This window comes from Nomascus leucogenys, chromosome 14 (genome assembly GCF_006542625.1).
Source record: "Nomascus leucogenys isolate Asia chromosome 14, Asia_NLE_v1, whole genome shotgun sequence".
NCBI classification, from domain to species: Eukaryota; Metazoa; Chordata; class Mammalia; order Primates; family Hylobatidae; genus Nomascus; species Nomascus leucogenys.
In genome coordinates this window covers 35539220-35553470 of record NC_044394.1, presented here as the reverse complement: position 1 = coordinate 35553470, position 14251 = coordinate 35539220, and the positions used below count along the sequence as shown (strand labels likewise).

Below are 14251 nucleotides of genomic sequence, written 5' to 3'. Positions count from 1 at the left end.
GCCTTTCAGTGTCTTGTACCAGCTCTGCTTTAAAAAGTTTATTTTCGGCCAGGTGCGGTGGCTCACGCCTGTAATCCCAGCACTTTGGGAGGCTGAGACAGGCAGATCATCTGAGGTCAGGAGTTCCAGACCAGCCTGGCCAACACGGTGAAAACCCATCTCTACTAAAAATACAAAAATTAGCTGTGTGTGGTGGTGCGTGCCTATAATCCCAGCTACTCGGGAGACTGAGGCAGGAGAATCGCTTGAACCTGGGGAGAGGAAGTTGCAGTGAGCTGAGATCATGCCACTGCACTCCAGCCTGGGCGACAGAATGAGACTGTCTCAAAAGAAAAAAAAAAAGTTTATTTTCTAGTCCCCTCTGGGAGGCCATGCAGTGTAGTGGTTAGGGCCCACAAACTCTGGAGCCACAGCACTTGAGTTTGATTCATCGCTCAGCCACCCACTAGCTGTGTGACTTGGGCAAGCGACTTAACATCCCTGTGCCTCAGTCTCTTCATCTATAAAATGGGGATGATAATAGTACCACCCTCACAGAGTTTTTGTAAGGATTATGTGAAAATGCATGTAAAGCCCTCAGAACAGTGCCAGGAAACAACAAGAGTTTGCTAGGATTAGTGTGAGAAAACAAAATAACACACTAGGAAGAGAAATTTTGAGGGATGGAAATGACTGGGGTGACTTATGAAACCTGCTATTTCTAACAAAAATTCTCCATTCTCTTTGGGGGTTCTATTAAGATGTAGAGCCCACCTTACCTGTGACTTCTGAGCTCTGGAGAAGGGGTTCCCTGTTTCTCAGATCTCATCACCCATTGGCACCAAAAGAGCTACGGCTGCCAGGAATGTCTCAATAAACATAACACTTCCTGGCTTCTTTGATCAGACAGACCTAGGTCCTGGGGTGGGGAGGGGAAGGGGTTTCATCTTGTGTGGCTGAGCTTGTAATTCTCCTAGCAGGTTTCGACAGGAGAATGGGGAGAAGTCTTGTGGTCTCAGTGATTCTGAATGAGAATGAGTGAGAAGCTCTGAGTGTGGAAGGAGGGTGCAGGGACCATGTATGCATGTGTGTTTCTTGTAAGGGAAGGGGGGCTGAAGCAGAAAGACAAGTTTATCCTGGCATCTGAAACAGAATTTCTAGGGTTGTCATTAGCATTTTCTTTTCTGAATCAGTAGTATCTCTCAGAGTGGTGTTTTGAAAGTGTTAGTGTGCAAAGGAATCACTAGGGCTGCTTGTTAAAATTGCCAATCCTGAGCCCACCTCCAGAGATTCTGGTTCCACAGCAGCACTGTGGTGGGGGCCAGTGACTTTTGTGGGGGCGTCTGAGGGCTGTGGTGCCCCAGAACCTGGAAGGGCAGAGGGGCCATGATCAGGTTTCAGATCAGTGGCCAGAGGCTTTTCTGGAAGCTGTACATTTTCACAAGCACATTTTCAAAAGCCCTTGGAGAGGATGTTGATTGAGGGGAGTTTTGGGGACTGCTGGAGAACATGGGGGTGAAAAGTCCAGAGCTACCTCTTAACACCCCTACTCTCTGAGGGCCAGGCCTTGAAAGTATTGGAAATGGGAGGCGCCTTAGGTACACTGTCATTTTACAGAGGAAGACGACGAGGCCCAGAGAGGTTAAGTGGAGTGATTAAGGTCTCACAGCTGGTTAAGAGCAGCTCTGAGCCAGCAACCGAAGTATTTTGGTTCCCTATCCAGTTCCCCACTCACTACACACCTGTTCCTTCTGGGGCGGGAGACCTGAGGAAGGAAAGGAGTGAGAGGAGAATGTAGCGGGAGTTGGAGAGCGTTGGGTCCACAGCCCCCAAGGGCAGGGCCACAACAAAAATTTTGTCCTGGTTGAAAAGGGAGTGAGAATCAGGACAGGGAGAATTTTGGTTTGGAATTCAGTCAAACAATTGCTATTAAAATCACTAATAGAATTATCTTCCGAAGGCTAGCTGTCCTTTCCAGACGAAAAGAAATATTCCAAGTGTAAGACTTTTGCTTTCTTCCTTTCAGGGAGAATACATTCCCCCAAGGGAGCTCTGTTTCAGATTTTCTCCCTAGTAACAGACTCCCCTGCTTAGCTCTGGCCATCCCGGGTAGTGAGTGGGGCGGGGCGGGGGGTGGAAGGGGGCTGGAAGCCTGGCTAGGGGGGTCTGCGGGGGCGCTACGGGGAGGAGGCGCTGCGGGGAGAAGAGGGGCGCTGAGGGGCGGTAGGGGGGCCGCTGCGGGGCGGGGCCGCTGCGGGGCGGTGGGGGGCGCTGCGGGCGGGGGCACTGCAGCACCGCGGCCCTCGGGCGGCCGGCGCGGCCCGCTGGAGGGGGCGCTGTGGGCACCGCGCAGCGGCCTTTTGTCAGCGCGCAGGGCCGGGAGAGCTCTCATTTCCTCCCAGCCTCGTGCGGGAAATGGTTTTAATTCTGACGGCAGGGCTGTGAGGGACTAGCGGGAACCCGAGCCTTTTGTCAAGGAACTGCGGGGTCGGTGGCCAGTCATCCCCGCCGCCGCGGAGCCTCTGCACTGCTGGGGGATCTCCCAGCAGCTCTGACGAGCGCGGGCTGCAGCATGGGCAGAAAACGCTGCTCTGCAGATTAGCTGGGTGGATTTTTTAAGCGCACCCCACCCCCCAAACCCATAAAATAAACAAAACCAACCCGCAGTGGCCGACCGGAGATAGCTAAGATGCCGCGCAGGAGGTAAGGGTCTGGGGAGCGGGCCTGGTGGGCTGCCTGAGGTCGCTAGTCTCCTGTCGCGGAGACTCTGGCATCCCAAGGCCGGGCGGGAGCCGCTTGGCCCAGGTGGGGCGCGTCTGTTGCCGAGCGCGTCGGTGCTGCAGCCCTGGCCGGCAGCCGTGTGTTTTGCGCCTAAAGGTTTCTGGTGATGATGTAGCATCCGAGGCTCTTAGGAAATCAGGGCTGCAAGCACTGGCCCCTGCTTGGGGATGGTGGGACCCTCGCCCGGAGCGTAACGCCTGACAGGTGGGGCTTTCTTTTGGGTCCGAATGGAGGGGCGGCAAGCCTCGCCTCGCCTAGCCGGGCGGGGCCGCCCCTCCTCTCCCCTCCCCTCCCCTCCCCTCCCTTTCCTTCCCCCTGGGCCGCCGCCCTCCGGGGGAGCCGTGCGAGGAGGGCTTGGCGGGTCTGGGCGCGTCCCCCGGGGCCTCGCGATCGCTGGCGGCGCGGCGCTCAGCCGCAGTGGCCGGCCGAGCAGGTGCGGCGTCGGCAGCCGCCTACATTGAGATCGGGGCAACCGGCACGTGAGCGGGCCTCGTGGGTTTGGATTTTATGCGGTTCCACCACTTTGGAGGGAAAAATCCCACTGTACCCGAGGGGGTCTTGCCAGTCTGTTCCTCTCTTCCATCTTCCCTCTCCTCTCCCTGCCTCCCCTCCCTTTCTGCAGCCGGGGCGGAGGCCATCCCCAGTCCCGGAGGCGGGAGTCGGTGTCTGCTTGTTTTTAAATCACACCACAGCCTACCTGGTGTTGGGGGGAAAGGAGGGAGGGGCAGACTGCTTTAGGATGCAGATCAGGCTCTCGGGTCTGGCCTATTGTCTTGCCTTTTCTCTTCCTTCCTTTTCTCACCCCAATCTCCATCTCCTGCCCAAAAATAAAAATAGAAAATAGGAAATAGAAATAGAAAATAAAAAAGCAAGCTCCAGCCCACACCCTATCAAATTCTTTAAAAAAACTGTCATTTATCTCTGACACATGATTATTACCCATCTGTTTCCTTACACCCACTCTTCCCTCTTGCCGTTTGTCGTCCAAGATTCAGCTGACTCAGATGAGCTTTATCGATAATAGAAATCAAATCTCAGTTTCCTAAATGCACACTTCGTGCTTCCTGAGTAACCCAAAAGGAGTGGTTGGTCTGGCATCCTGGCAGAAGCAAAGGGATTGGATAGGGTGCAAGCAACTGCTTTCACGTCTAGTTTGTGGGTCTAGCTGGGATTCCTGAGATGTTTAATTTGTGCAGTGAGGGGTGTTCTCATTAATGGGATTAGAAAAGTATGTTCCATTTTAAGAGAAAAATAGCAAGACAGCATTTGAAGTAAAAGTGTTTTAAATGAATCTGACCAAAGAGAACGATGACGTTTCAGACTTGCAAATAATATCGCCATTAGCATATGAATAATATACGTTAGAGACTTAAAAGGGGGGTTTAGACCATTTAATATTTTTACTTTATAATGTTCTACTTTAATTGTGTAATGTGATCAAACTTTGTAGAGACTTTTCTCCTGTAGATCAGGATCTTGCCCAGCCTTTCTTCCCTACTCCTCCCTGCATAGGGCACAAGTAAAAGCAAAGTTTTCATTATTAGTATGATGTCAACACATTTTGAAAAACCACTAAAGATAAATTATTCTTTGATCCAAAATCCATAAGAATTTTGTAGTAAGCCCTGTGTTCTTTCTTGTCCACTAAATTGCCTAGCCTTATTAGAAATATGGTTGTTACATACACAATGTACAACAATGCCTGACATGATATGCTGTGGTTTCTAGGCTTGGATTGAATTTGTTTTAAATATTAGTACAGTGTTGGAATTAGCAAATCTCAGCTATTCTTAAGGTTAACAGATGAACAAATGTGTTTGCTGTCAGTGGGTTTAGTGTTAAGATTTTAAATATATATAAAAAAGACTAGTAGATGTATTTATTTATTACCACCTGTTCCACAAGGGATTTAAGATAGTTTACAGGGATTCATAAATATGGCAAGGCAGCCTAACTTGGAAGTAGTTGGGAAAGAAAAAAGGACACTAAGGGTGGAGTCATAAAATGGTCTTAAGCCTGAGGCTGATAGAAAAACAGGAGCATGAGATCTTCTACAATGGCTACGGGCAGGAAACAAAAACAGCTCTAAACTCTCTTGCAGCATAAGCAAAAAAGAAATTGACGAACCCATGGCTTATATGTTTTATTTATTTGTTAAACTCATTCACACACTTCTTCACCCAACAAACATTCAGTGAGGACTTACTACGTGCCAGGTTCTGTAAGACGTACTGGGAACAAAGGGATAAAGCAGATAGACGTGGTCTCTGTCTAATGGGCTCTTAAAGACAAATGCAAGAAATGGGCACTCATCAAGAAATCGCTCAAATGAATAATTACAAATTGTGATAACAGCTGTGTGGGAAAAACACAAAACACAAAACATTATATGGCCAGAACATAAAAACACAACAATTCTTTTTTATTTTTTATGTCTTATATTTTTTTGAGACACAATCTCACTCTGTTGCCCAGGCTGGAGCGCAGTGGCATGATCTCAGCTCACTGCAACCTCCACCTCCTGGGTTCAAGTGATTCTCATGCCTCAGTCTCCCGAATAGCTGGGACTACAGGTGCGTGCCACCATGCCCGGCTAATTTTTGCATTTTTAGTAGAGACGGGGTTTCGCTATGTTGGCCAGGCTGGTCTCAAACTCTTGGCCTCAAGTGATCTGCCTGCCTCTGCCTACCAGAGTGCTGGGATTACAGGTGTGAGCCACTTTGGCCAAACAACAGTTCTTGATTCCGAGACCAGAAAGGAATTTTTCATAATATGACATAGTGTTTGCAATGATGCCTTCGATCACCTCCTCATCAGACACAAGGACAAGTTTCATAGGGTTGTTTTTTACAATGGCCCTCAGCATGAGCTAATGATATCATGCCACAGGTCTCTCAGCCCCCTGGGGTTCTGAAGATATATGTATTTTGAAGGATCTGTGTATTCTCTGACATTAGTGGTTTTATTCCAGTGATAATCTTTTGGTGGAGTCTGGCTCTGTCACCCAGACTGTTTGAGTAGGGATCTTGCTCTGTTACCCAGGAGATGCAGTGGCATGATCATAGTTCACTGCAGCCTGGACCTCCAGGGCTCAAGCGATCCTCTCACCTCTCCTTCCTGAGTAGCTGTGACTACAGGCATGAGCCACCGTGCCTGGCCTATTCCAGTGATAATCATAAATAATTAGCAATAAAAATGTGTTCTGGATCATCTTGATGGCAAGGCTGAAACCAATGCTGGAATCTGCGTTTGCCTTTGTATCTTAACATTTGAGCCATGGGCAGGCCTGGTGGCTCCAGTCACAGCCCGGGTGAAGGGAAGGGGAGTTGGAATAGTGGAGAGAGTGAGTCTACACGGGACACACACAACTTGCCAACTCTAAAAGAGCAGCTCCTGGCGACCACTGCTCTATTGGCAGGGATTGAAGATCTCATGCCAGTTCACCTTTGTATGGATCAAGTTTGCAGCAATTTATTAGCAGCAGATGTAGTAAAAACACAACAGAAAAGTTGCTGTTGTGGATTTTAACAATATTTGAATTAGATCTTCATTTAATGCATATTTAGTAACTCTCCAATAGGTACCTTACATCTAAGAAAATGAGATGGGGCCGGGCACGGTGGTTCACGCCTGTAATTCCAGCACTTTGGGAGGCCGAGGCAGGTGGATCACCTGAGGTCAGGAGTTCGAGACCAGCCTGACCAACATAGTGAAACCCCATCTCTACTAAAAATACAAAAATTAGCTGAGCATGGTGGTGGGCAACTGTAATCTCAGCTACTCGGGAGGCTGAGGCAGGAGAATCACTTGAATCCTGGAGGCAGAGGTTGCAGTGAGCCGAGATCACCCCGCTGTACTCCAGCCTGGGCAACAGAGCAAGACTCCATCTCAAAAAAAAAGAAAAGAAAATGAGATGGGTAATTTGTTCTGATGGTTAAGTGACACTAGACTGTCTGACTTCAAAAATTATTTTTCTACTTACTAGCTGTGAGAGTTTAGGCAAGTTACTCAACCTCTCTCCTGTTCAGTTTCTTGTAATAATATAGGAATAAATATATGGCATTGATTGCATGGTGATATTATAAGAGTGAGTTGTTACATGTGAAAGACTTACCTATTCCAACAAATTAATTTTATTACTTTGATATTTTAAAGTTGATAGTTGTATTTGTACATTGTTTTGGCATTTTAATACTGTAAAAGCTGTAAAGCGTAGGTGTGTAGAACTGGTATTTATGAGTATACATATTTAAGTTACATTTTAATACAAGTGACTTAGGTCAACCATGAGGTCATGAGAAATTTTTTCCACCAAAAGGGATTTTTATATAGTTTAAGCATTTTGAACTATGTACAGGGATACACACAGATTCTTGGAATAGAAATTTGAATCTTTAGAAGAAGAGACTGCAGCCACAATATTTGACTCAACATACATTGGCTGCTACAATTTTAGCCTGAAATAATTTTAAAGCAGTAATATGAAAAACTGCCCGTCTTCAATGACAACCACCACGAAATCTTCCAAACTCGAAGAGCACTCATGGAATGGCAAGCTTCTAGTAAAGATTTCATCCCCGTCTGTCTTCCAAGATAAACTACATAGGAAAGCTTTGCCAATGTTACTGAAAGAGATGAAGAGAAAGTGTATCCTCTGTGGAGTCTAAACTTCAGTTGTATAGATTTAAACAAGTTTATTGATTATATTATTCAAATTTATTTTAAACTTTTCCTTGTAGCTAAGTGATCTGTCAAAGAATACAAAAGATGTTAGTCTCAAATGATATTTTTGGCTGGGTGTGGTGGCTCACGCCTGTAATCCCAGCACTTTGGGAGGCCGAGGCGGGTGGATCACCTGAGGTCAGGAGTTCCAGACCAGCCTAGCCAACATGGTGAAACCTCGTCTCTACTAAAAATACAAAAATTAGCTGGGTGTGGTGGTGGGCGCCTGTAATCCCAGCTACTCCAGAGGCTGTGGCAGGAGAATTGCTTGAACCTGGGAGGTGGAGGTTGCAGTGAGCTGAGATCGCACCATTGCACTCCAGCCTGGGCAACAAGAGTGAAACCCCATCTCCAAAAAAAAAAAAAAAAAAAAAAAAGAAAATGATATTTTTGACCACTTTCCTTTTGCTATGTCCTTTAGCATGTCTATATACCTTTAAATCCATATATATATATATAATATACAGTTATATATTTATTTGATATATAATTATGTAATTATATACTATAAACCTGTATTTGTGTATATTTTATATGTTTTTACATAGTTATATTTGATGCTGTATTACTTAGGGCCCTGATTATCCAGGACTGATGGGTTTTCTGGGATGAGGGATTTTCAGTGCTAAAGCTAGGACAGTGCCAGGCAAATGGGGATGACTGGTTATCCTCTGTGACACAAACGTTGTGACCCTTGACTCTCCATTGTGGGGTGAATCTTCCTTATTTCCAGACCTTCTTTGTCTCACTGTATTTTTATTTTTGTCTTAAATTTTACTGTGTGATAAGAAATCTGGTCCTACCTTCTTTCTGTTTTCATTTCCCTGGCGTGATGCTCATTCTCTTTCTTCTTAAGCTTTCTTCTTTTATGTCATTTTGATTTTTGTCTATTTTAAGCATCATAATTGGATTTTTAATCCAATTGTGACTAAATTTACATTTATTATATGTGATACAGTCACAGATCTTCTAAAATTTTATTTTACATTAAAAAAATTCCAAGCTATCTTCCCACCCCCTTTCTTAACTCAAATGTAGTGTAAGAGTCCCTTGTTCTTTAGATAAAAGGGAAATTTTCTGCCCATTTTTTTCTACTAGTCTTCATTGACATTAAAAAATATAATTGTGTTGGCCAGGCACGGTGGCTCACACCTGTAATCCCAGCACTTTAGGAGGCCAGGGCGTGTGGATCATGAGGTCAGGAGATCGGCCATCCTGGCTAACATGGTGAAACCCCGTCTGTACTAAAAATACAAAAAATTAGCCAGGCGTGGTTGTGGGCGCCTGTAGTCCCAGCTACTCGGGAGGCTGAGGCAGGAGAATGGCATGAACCCGGGAGGCAGAGCTTGCAGTGAGCCGAGATTGCACCACTGCAATCCAGCCTGAGCGACAGAACGAGACTCTGTCTCAAAAAAAAAAAAAAAAAAAAAGTTGCATCTATTTGTTCTTTCATAAATAATGAGAGATTTAGTATACTTTAATTCCTTCCTTCCTTCCTTCCTTCCTTCCTTCCTTCCTTCCTTTTTTTTTTTTTTCCTGTCACCCAGGCTGGAGTGCAGTGGTACGATCTCATCTCACTGCAACCTCTGTCTCCTGGGTTCAAGTGATTCTTGTGCCTCAGCCTCCTGAGTAGCTGGGATTACAGGCACCTGCCACCACACCCGGCTAATTTTGTATTTTTAGTAGAGACCAGGTTTCACCATGCTGGCCAGGCTGGTCTCGAACTCCTGATCTCAGGTGATCCACCCACCTTGGCCTCCCAAAGTGCTGGGATTACAGGTGTAAGCCACCGTGCCCAGCTTTCTTTTTTGTTGCCCATCTACCCCCACTAACTTTTTGCCTTAAAAACATTTTGGCTTTTAGATCCAGATTATTGTCTTTAAAAAAAAGCAATGCATGCTTTTGCTTTCCAGAATTATTTTTGACACTTATATTATGTTTCCTAACCATACTAACAGCTGCTATCTAGACTGAGAGTTATATAGGTTACAACACTCAGTCCATTTCCTATGCTCAATCTTCATTTTAACTTATTCCTTGATTAGCTGGAATCTTTTTCAGGAAAGGTAATATATTCCGGTAGTTCTTGCTTGCCTAAGAACTTCTTTATGTTGCCCTCTCACAGTAACATCATCCTTTTGGGGCATACACTTCTTCATCATAATCTTTTTACCTAAAAACTCCAAATATTATTCTTTTGTCTTCTGGCATTTTGTGTGATGGAAGATAAGTTTGTTGCCAACTTTATCAAAATAACTGTATGAAAGTCCACAAAAGTTTTGTTTCTTTCCCTTGTAATGACTACTTTATTTAAAAAAAACCTTAAAATATATAAAACATAACACAGATATAGGAAAGGACATGAAACGAATGTGCAGTTTAGCAAAATATTATAAAGTGATTGCCCATGTGACCACCATGCAGGTCAAGAAGCAGGACACAGCCAGCTCCTAGAGCCCAGTGCACCCTCGGACCACACCCTGCTTCCCCCTTGAGGTAACCACTCACCTTCCTTTTATGGTAACCATTTTCTTGCTTTCTTTTATAATTTTATAATCTAAATTTGCATCCTCAAAGTACATCAGACTTGTTTCTCTGAAACTTTAAAAAATTAGAACTGTACCATTTGTATCTTATTCATTGTTATAACATCTCCATGGTGACTACTTTGATGCTTGAAAAAATATAAATCAAATTTATTCCAAGAGTATTTGGAGCCCTGCTTTGCTTGTTGCTCTAAAACTCACTTTGTCTGATGATTGGGGAATCCAGCACAGCCAAGAAGGAAGTGGTTTGTGTAAGATAGTGGTCAGTTTTAGACAACATGAGTTTGAGGTGGAGATGGCCAGCAAAGAGGCAGACATATGCATGTGTCACGGCTGGGACCCGAGATCCGAGTTGCAGGTTCACTGTTATAAACACACATATGTAGGTTTCAAGATGGCATCATGGACCTAAATATTTGCCTTTTCTTCAAAATGACCAAAGACAAATATAGTAAGGAAAACATCGATTTGGGTTTTAGAGAAGAGAACAAACACTGGGCCTAGATTCTTTAAGGACTCTGTAAAAGTTAGAGTACAGATGGTGCCAGCCAATATCAAGCAGCCCATGAGCATCAACAAGGGGCTTTCCTGGGAAGAAGCAGTGATGTCCTCTCAGCTGAGTGCTAGTATCCCCAGGCTCAATGAAACAGGGCTAGATGGGCTGTGGTATGGTCAGTGGGGTGGGGATGAGGGATATAAATCTAAGGGCCCTGGGAAATCTATCAGCACTGCCACCTTGAGTGTCAGACCCCCATCTTAGTCTGCCTGTGTTGCTATGAAGGAATTTCCAAGGCTGGGTAATTTATAGAGAAAATGTTTACTTTACTCATGATTCTACTGGCTGGAAGACTGGGCAGCTTGTGGAAGCCTCAGGCTGCTTCCACTCCTGACAGAAAGCAAAGGGGAGCTGGTGTGTGCAGAGATCACATGGCAAAAGAGGAAGCAAGAGGGGAGGGAGATGCCAGGCTCTTCTTAACAACCAGCTGTCATGGGAATGAAAAGAGTGAGAACTCACTCACTACTGCAAGAATGGCTCCAAGCCATTCATGAGGATCCGCCACCATGACCCAAACACCTCCCACAAGGCACCCCCTCCTTCAGCATGAGCTTTGGAGGGATCAAATATCCAAACCATAGCACCCTCAGTTCCTCAGACGTGTGCTGAGGGAGCTCCCAGTAAAGTGGGGATTTAATATATCCAGCTTCAAACAAGGTTGATTCTGATCACTTCACCAGATGCAGCTAAAAATAAAGATACAAAAGTACATAAATAAACGCTACTCCACCCAGCAGTAAATACCTGTAATATATTTGATCTAACATAGGGCCTCATCCCGCAAGCTTCCAGGGCAGGATCTGGAGGTCAGGGAGCTTAGGATCTAGGTACCTGAATACAAATTTCAGTGCTCCATTTAATACCTGGAATGGTTTTCTCTGTGCCTTTTTTCCAGCTGTGAAGTGGCTGAAAAAAACTTTCTAGGCCAAGTAGTAAATCCCTGTGGCTTCTATCAGTAGCAGCCTTAAGGACCATTTGACATCCTTCACCCCATCCCCATGGCTCCCTGAATTGATGACAATTCTAGTAGTTTCCATGAGTCCAGGCTAGACTTTGGTTTCCATGTCCATGTTGCCTTCCATTCTGCCTGGGCTACTTTGCTTGGATTCCTGTTTCATATGGCCACACTGCCCCTGGCTGAAACCCTGGATTTCTTTAGAGTCCCCCCACCTTCTTCCCTACTTCCAGCCCAGTCTTCCTCCATCCATAGTTTATTATTATTATTTTTATGAGACAGGGTCTCGCTCTGTTGCCCAGGCTAGAGTGCAGCGGTGCAATCATGGCTCACTGCAGCCTTGACCTCCTGGGCTCAAGCAATCCTCCCATCTCAACCTCCCAAGTAGCTGAGACTACAGTGTATGCCAACATGTCTGGCTTATTATTATTTTTTTTTTATTTCTAGCAGAGACGAGGTCTCACTATGTTGCATAGTTGATCTTTTTAAAACAAAAATCTAATCTCATCATTTCTCTACCCTCCGGATAAAGCCCAAGCTCCTTACCTGCCTCAACTGCTTTTCCTCTTTTTCCTTTATGCTCTACCCCCTAGGTAGGCTGAACCACTCCATTTTTCTGAACATGCTTTCCCACCCTCCCAACCCTTCCAAAGCAACTCTTTCCACCTCCTTATATGCCCTCTCCCCACCTTTTATCCAGCCAGTTAGTTCTTTTAGAAAGCCAATAAAATAGACAAACTTCCAGAAAGCCTAATTAAGATACAAAGGCAAAAAAAATCACAAAGCTAGAAATGACATGGAGCAGCATGGAGAAAAGATGTGAAATCTCAAGAACACTGTGCATTATTGTATCCCAACATCTGTGAAAATCTTGATGAAATGGACTATTTCCACTGAAAATATGCATTACCAATATTTACTCAAGAAATAGAATGTTATGTTCCCAGATGGGAAGAACCAACGTTATAAAGATGGCGATCCCTCACAGTTCCTGCCGCGTGGATGGCAGCCTCCCTGGTAACCGGAAGTGAAGGGAGATTTATTCCTATTTTTACATTCCTTCGGTAATTTTCTGTGGAATTTTGAAAGGGTCATTAAATGTTTGTGCTTGATTGTGAATCATTTTATTGAAGGGAAAATCAATACAAGGGCATTTGAATGTTATTTTTAAATTGTTTTTCTCAAAGAACAAATGAAGTTATTAAACTTTGAAATGCATGGAAGCTTTATGAAACACAATTTCATTTAACAATGGAAGTGATTTTCTGCCTGCGTTATTTTATTGAGTATGAATTTTATCATGTTTGCTTTCTTTACTCGGCATGGAGTCTCCATAAGAATATCTAGGGGTTTACTTTGAAAAATCTACTGTGAAAAGACAGGAAAAGTGAGGGCGGGTTCGGTTCTTTCCTCCTTTCCTCATGTCAGATGGCAGAGCATCCATACTGATTATCTCAGCATCCCTTTTTTTAGAATTTATTCTCCTTCCCTCTTAACACCATATTTCTCTTAGATCTTTCCAACACCCTCATTTGTGTCTTAAATTAGCTACATCTGTTACCATAGTTATGCAGTATCCAGCTTAACCATTCCACACTCTTTCCTACCATACTGTGTGCGAGACTTCCTCTCTCTTATTTCATAAAATATACCATTATTTTTCTTTATTCTTCTCCTGTCCCCAAACTTTTAGTTTTTAAGGCAACACTTGTTCATACTTAATGAATCAAATAGGACGGAAGGTCTTCTAATAAAAGGCAACAATCTCTGTCCAAATCCACCCCAAATCCCTTATCCACAGGCAAACCAATTTTAGCTGTGTTTTTTTGTTCTGCTGTAGATACCTCTGTATCTCAAAATAATATGCATGTACGGCTCTTTCTGAATGTATCAACTGTGATCATTGTCTAGTGACTTTCTGCCGTAAAAATTAAGGTTGAACCAGCTGGGCGCAGTGGCTTATCCCTGTAATCCCAGCACTTTGGGAGGCCGAGGCAGGTGGATCACTTGAGGTCAGGAGTTCAAGATCAGCCTGACCAACTTGGTGAAACCCTGTCTCTACTGAAAGTACAAAATTAGCCAGGTGTGGTGGGGCATGCCTGTAATCCCAGCTGCTTGGAAGGCTGAGGCAGGAGAATCGCTTGAACCTGGGAGGTGGAGTTTGCAGTGAGCCGAGATCGCGCCATTACACTCCAGCCTGGGCAACAAGAGCTAAATTCTGTCTCAAAAGGAAAAACAAACAAACAAAAAACCCTCAAGGTTGAAGCTTACTTGCATTACAACTCCATCTCTTCACCTGTCTTCTGGCCATCCCCACAACTCCAGACAATAGATTCATTACAACCAGATTTCCCATTCCATCCACTGTTGATCGTGTCACCTGACTCTGCCATAAATAAAGCTATTACCACCACGTCTCCTTGCCTGCTCCCTCCTTCTCTAGCTGTACATTTACTTTTGTACTATCAAAATTGATAAAATACTGTTTCCTAGCCATGGTTGTTTCTATGATTTGTCTATAAGGTAATTAAAACAAATGAAAACTCCTAACAGTGTTCAGTATCTGACTGAGTTGATATTGCTTACTGCATAATAAGTAGCATGCTAGGATTTCATCTTTCTCAGGACTCCAATGTCTCAATCCAGGGTGGAATTCACATGAATTGTTATCTGGGGCCCCATAAGTGACCCACAGAGATAGGCTTTAATCTG

The 14251-nt window shown here is 44.5% G+C and overlaps 1 protein-coding gene across 1 annotated transcript in view; it reads left to right on the top strand.

Moving 5' to 3' along the window:
• Positions 1-2280: 2280 nt before the first annotated feature.
• Positions 2281-14251, top strand: part of ADD2 (adducin 2) — a 111611-nt gene continuing 99640 nt past the window's right edge. Inside the window, exon 1 of the mRNA XM_003262521.4 lies at positions 2281-2682. The gene's annotated coding sequence lies outside the window, so the exon portion shown is untranslated. The remainder of the gene's footprint in view (positions 2683-14251) is intronic.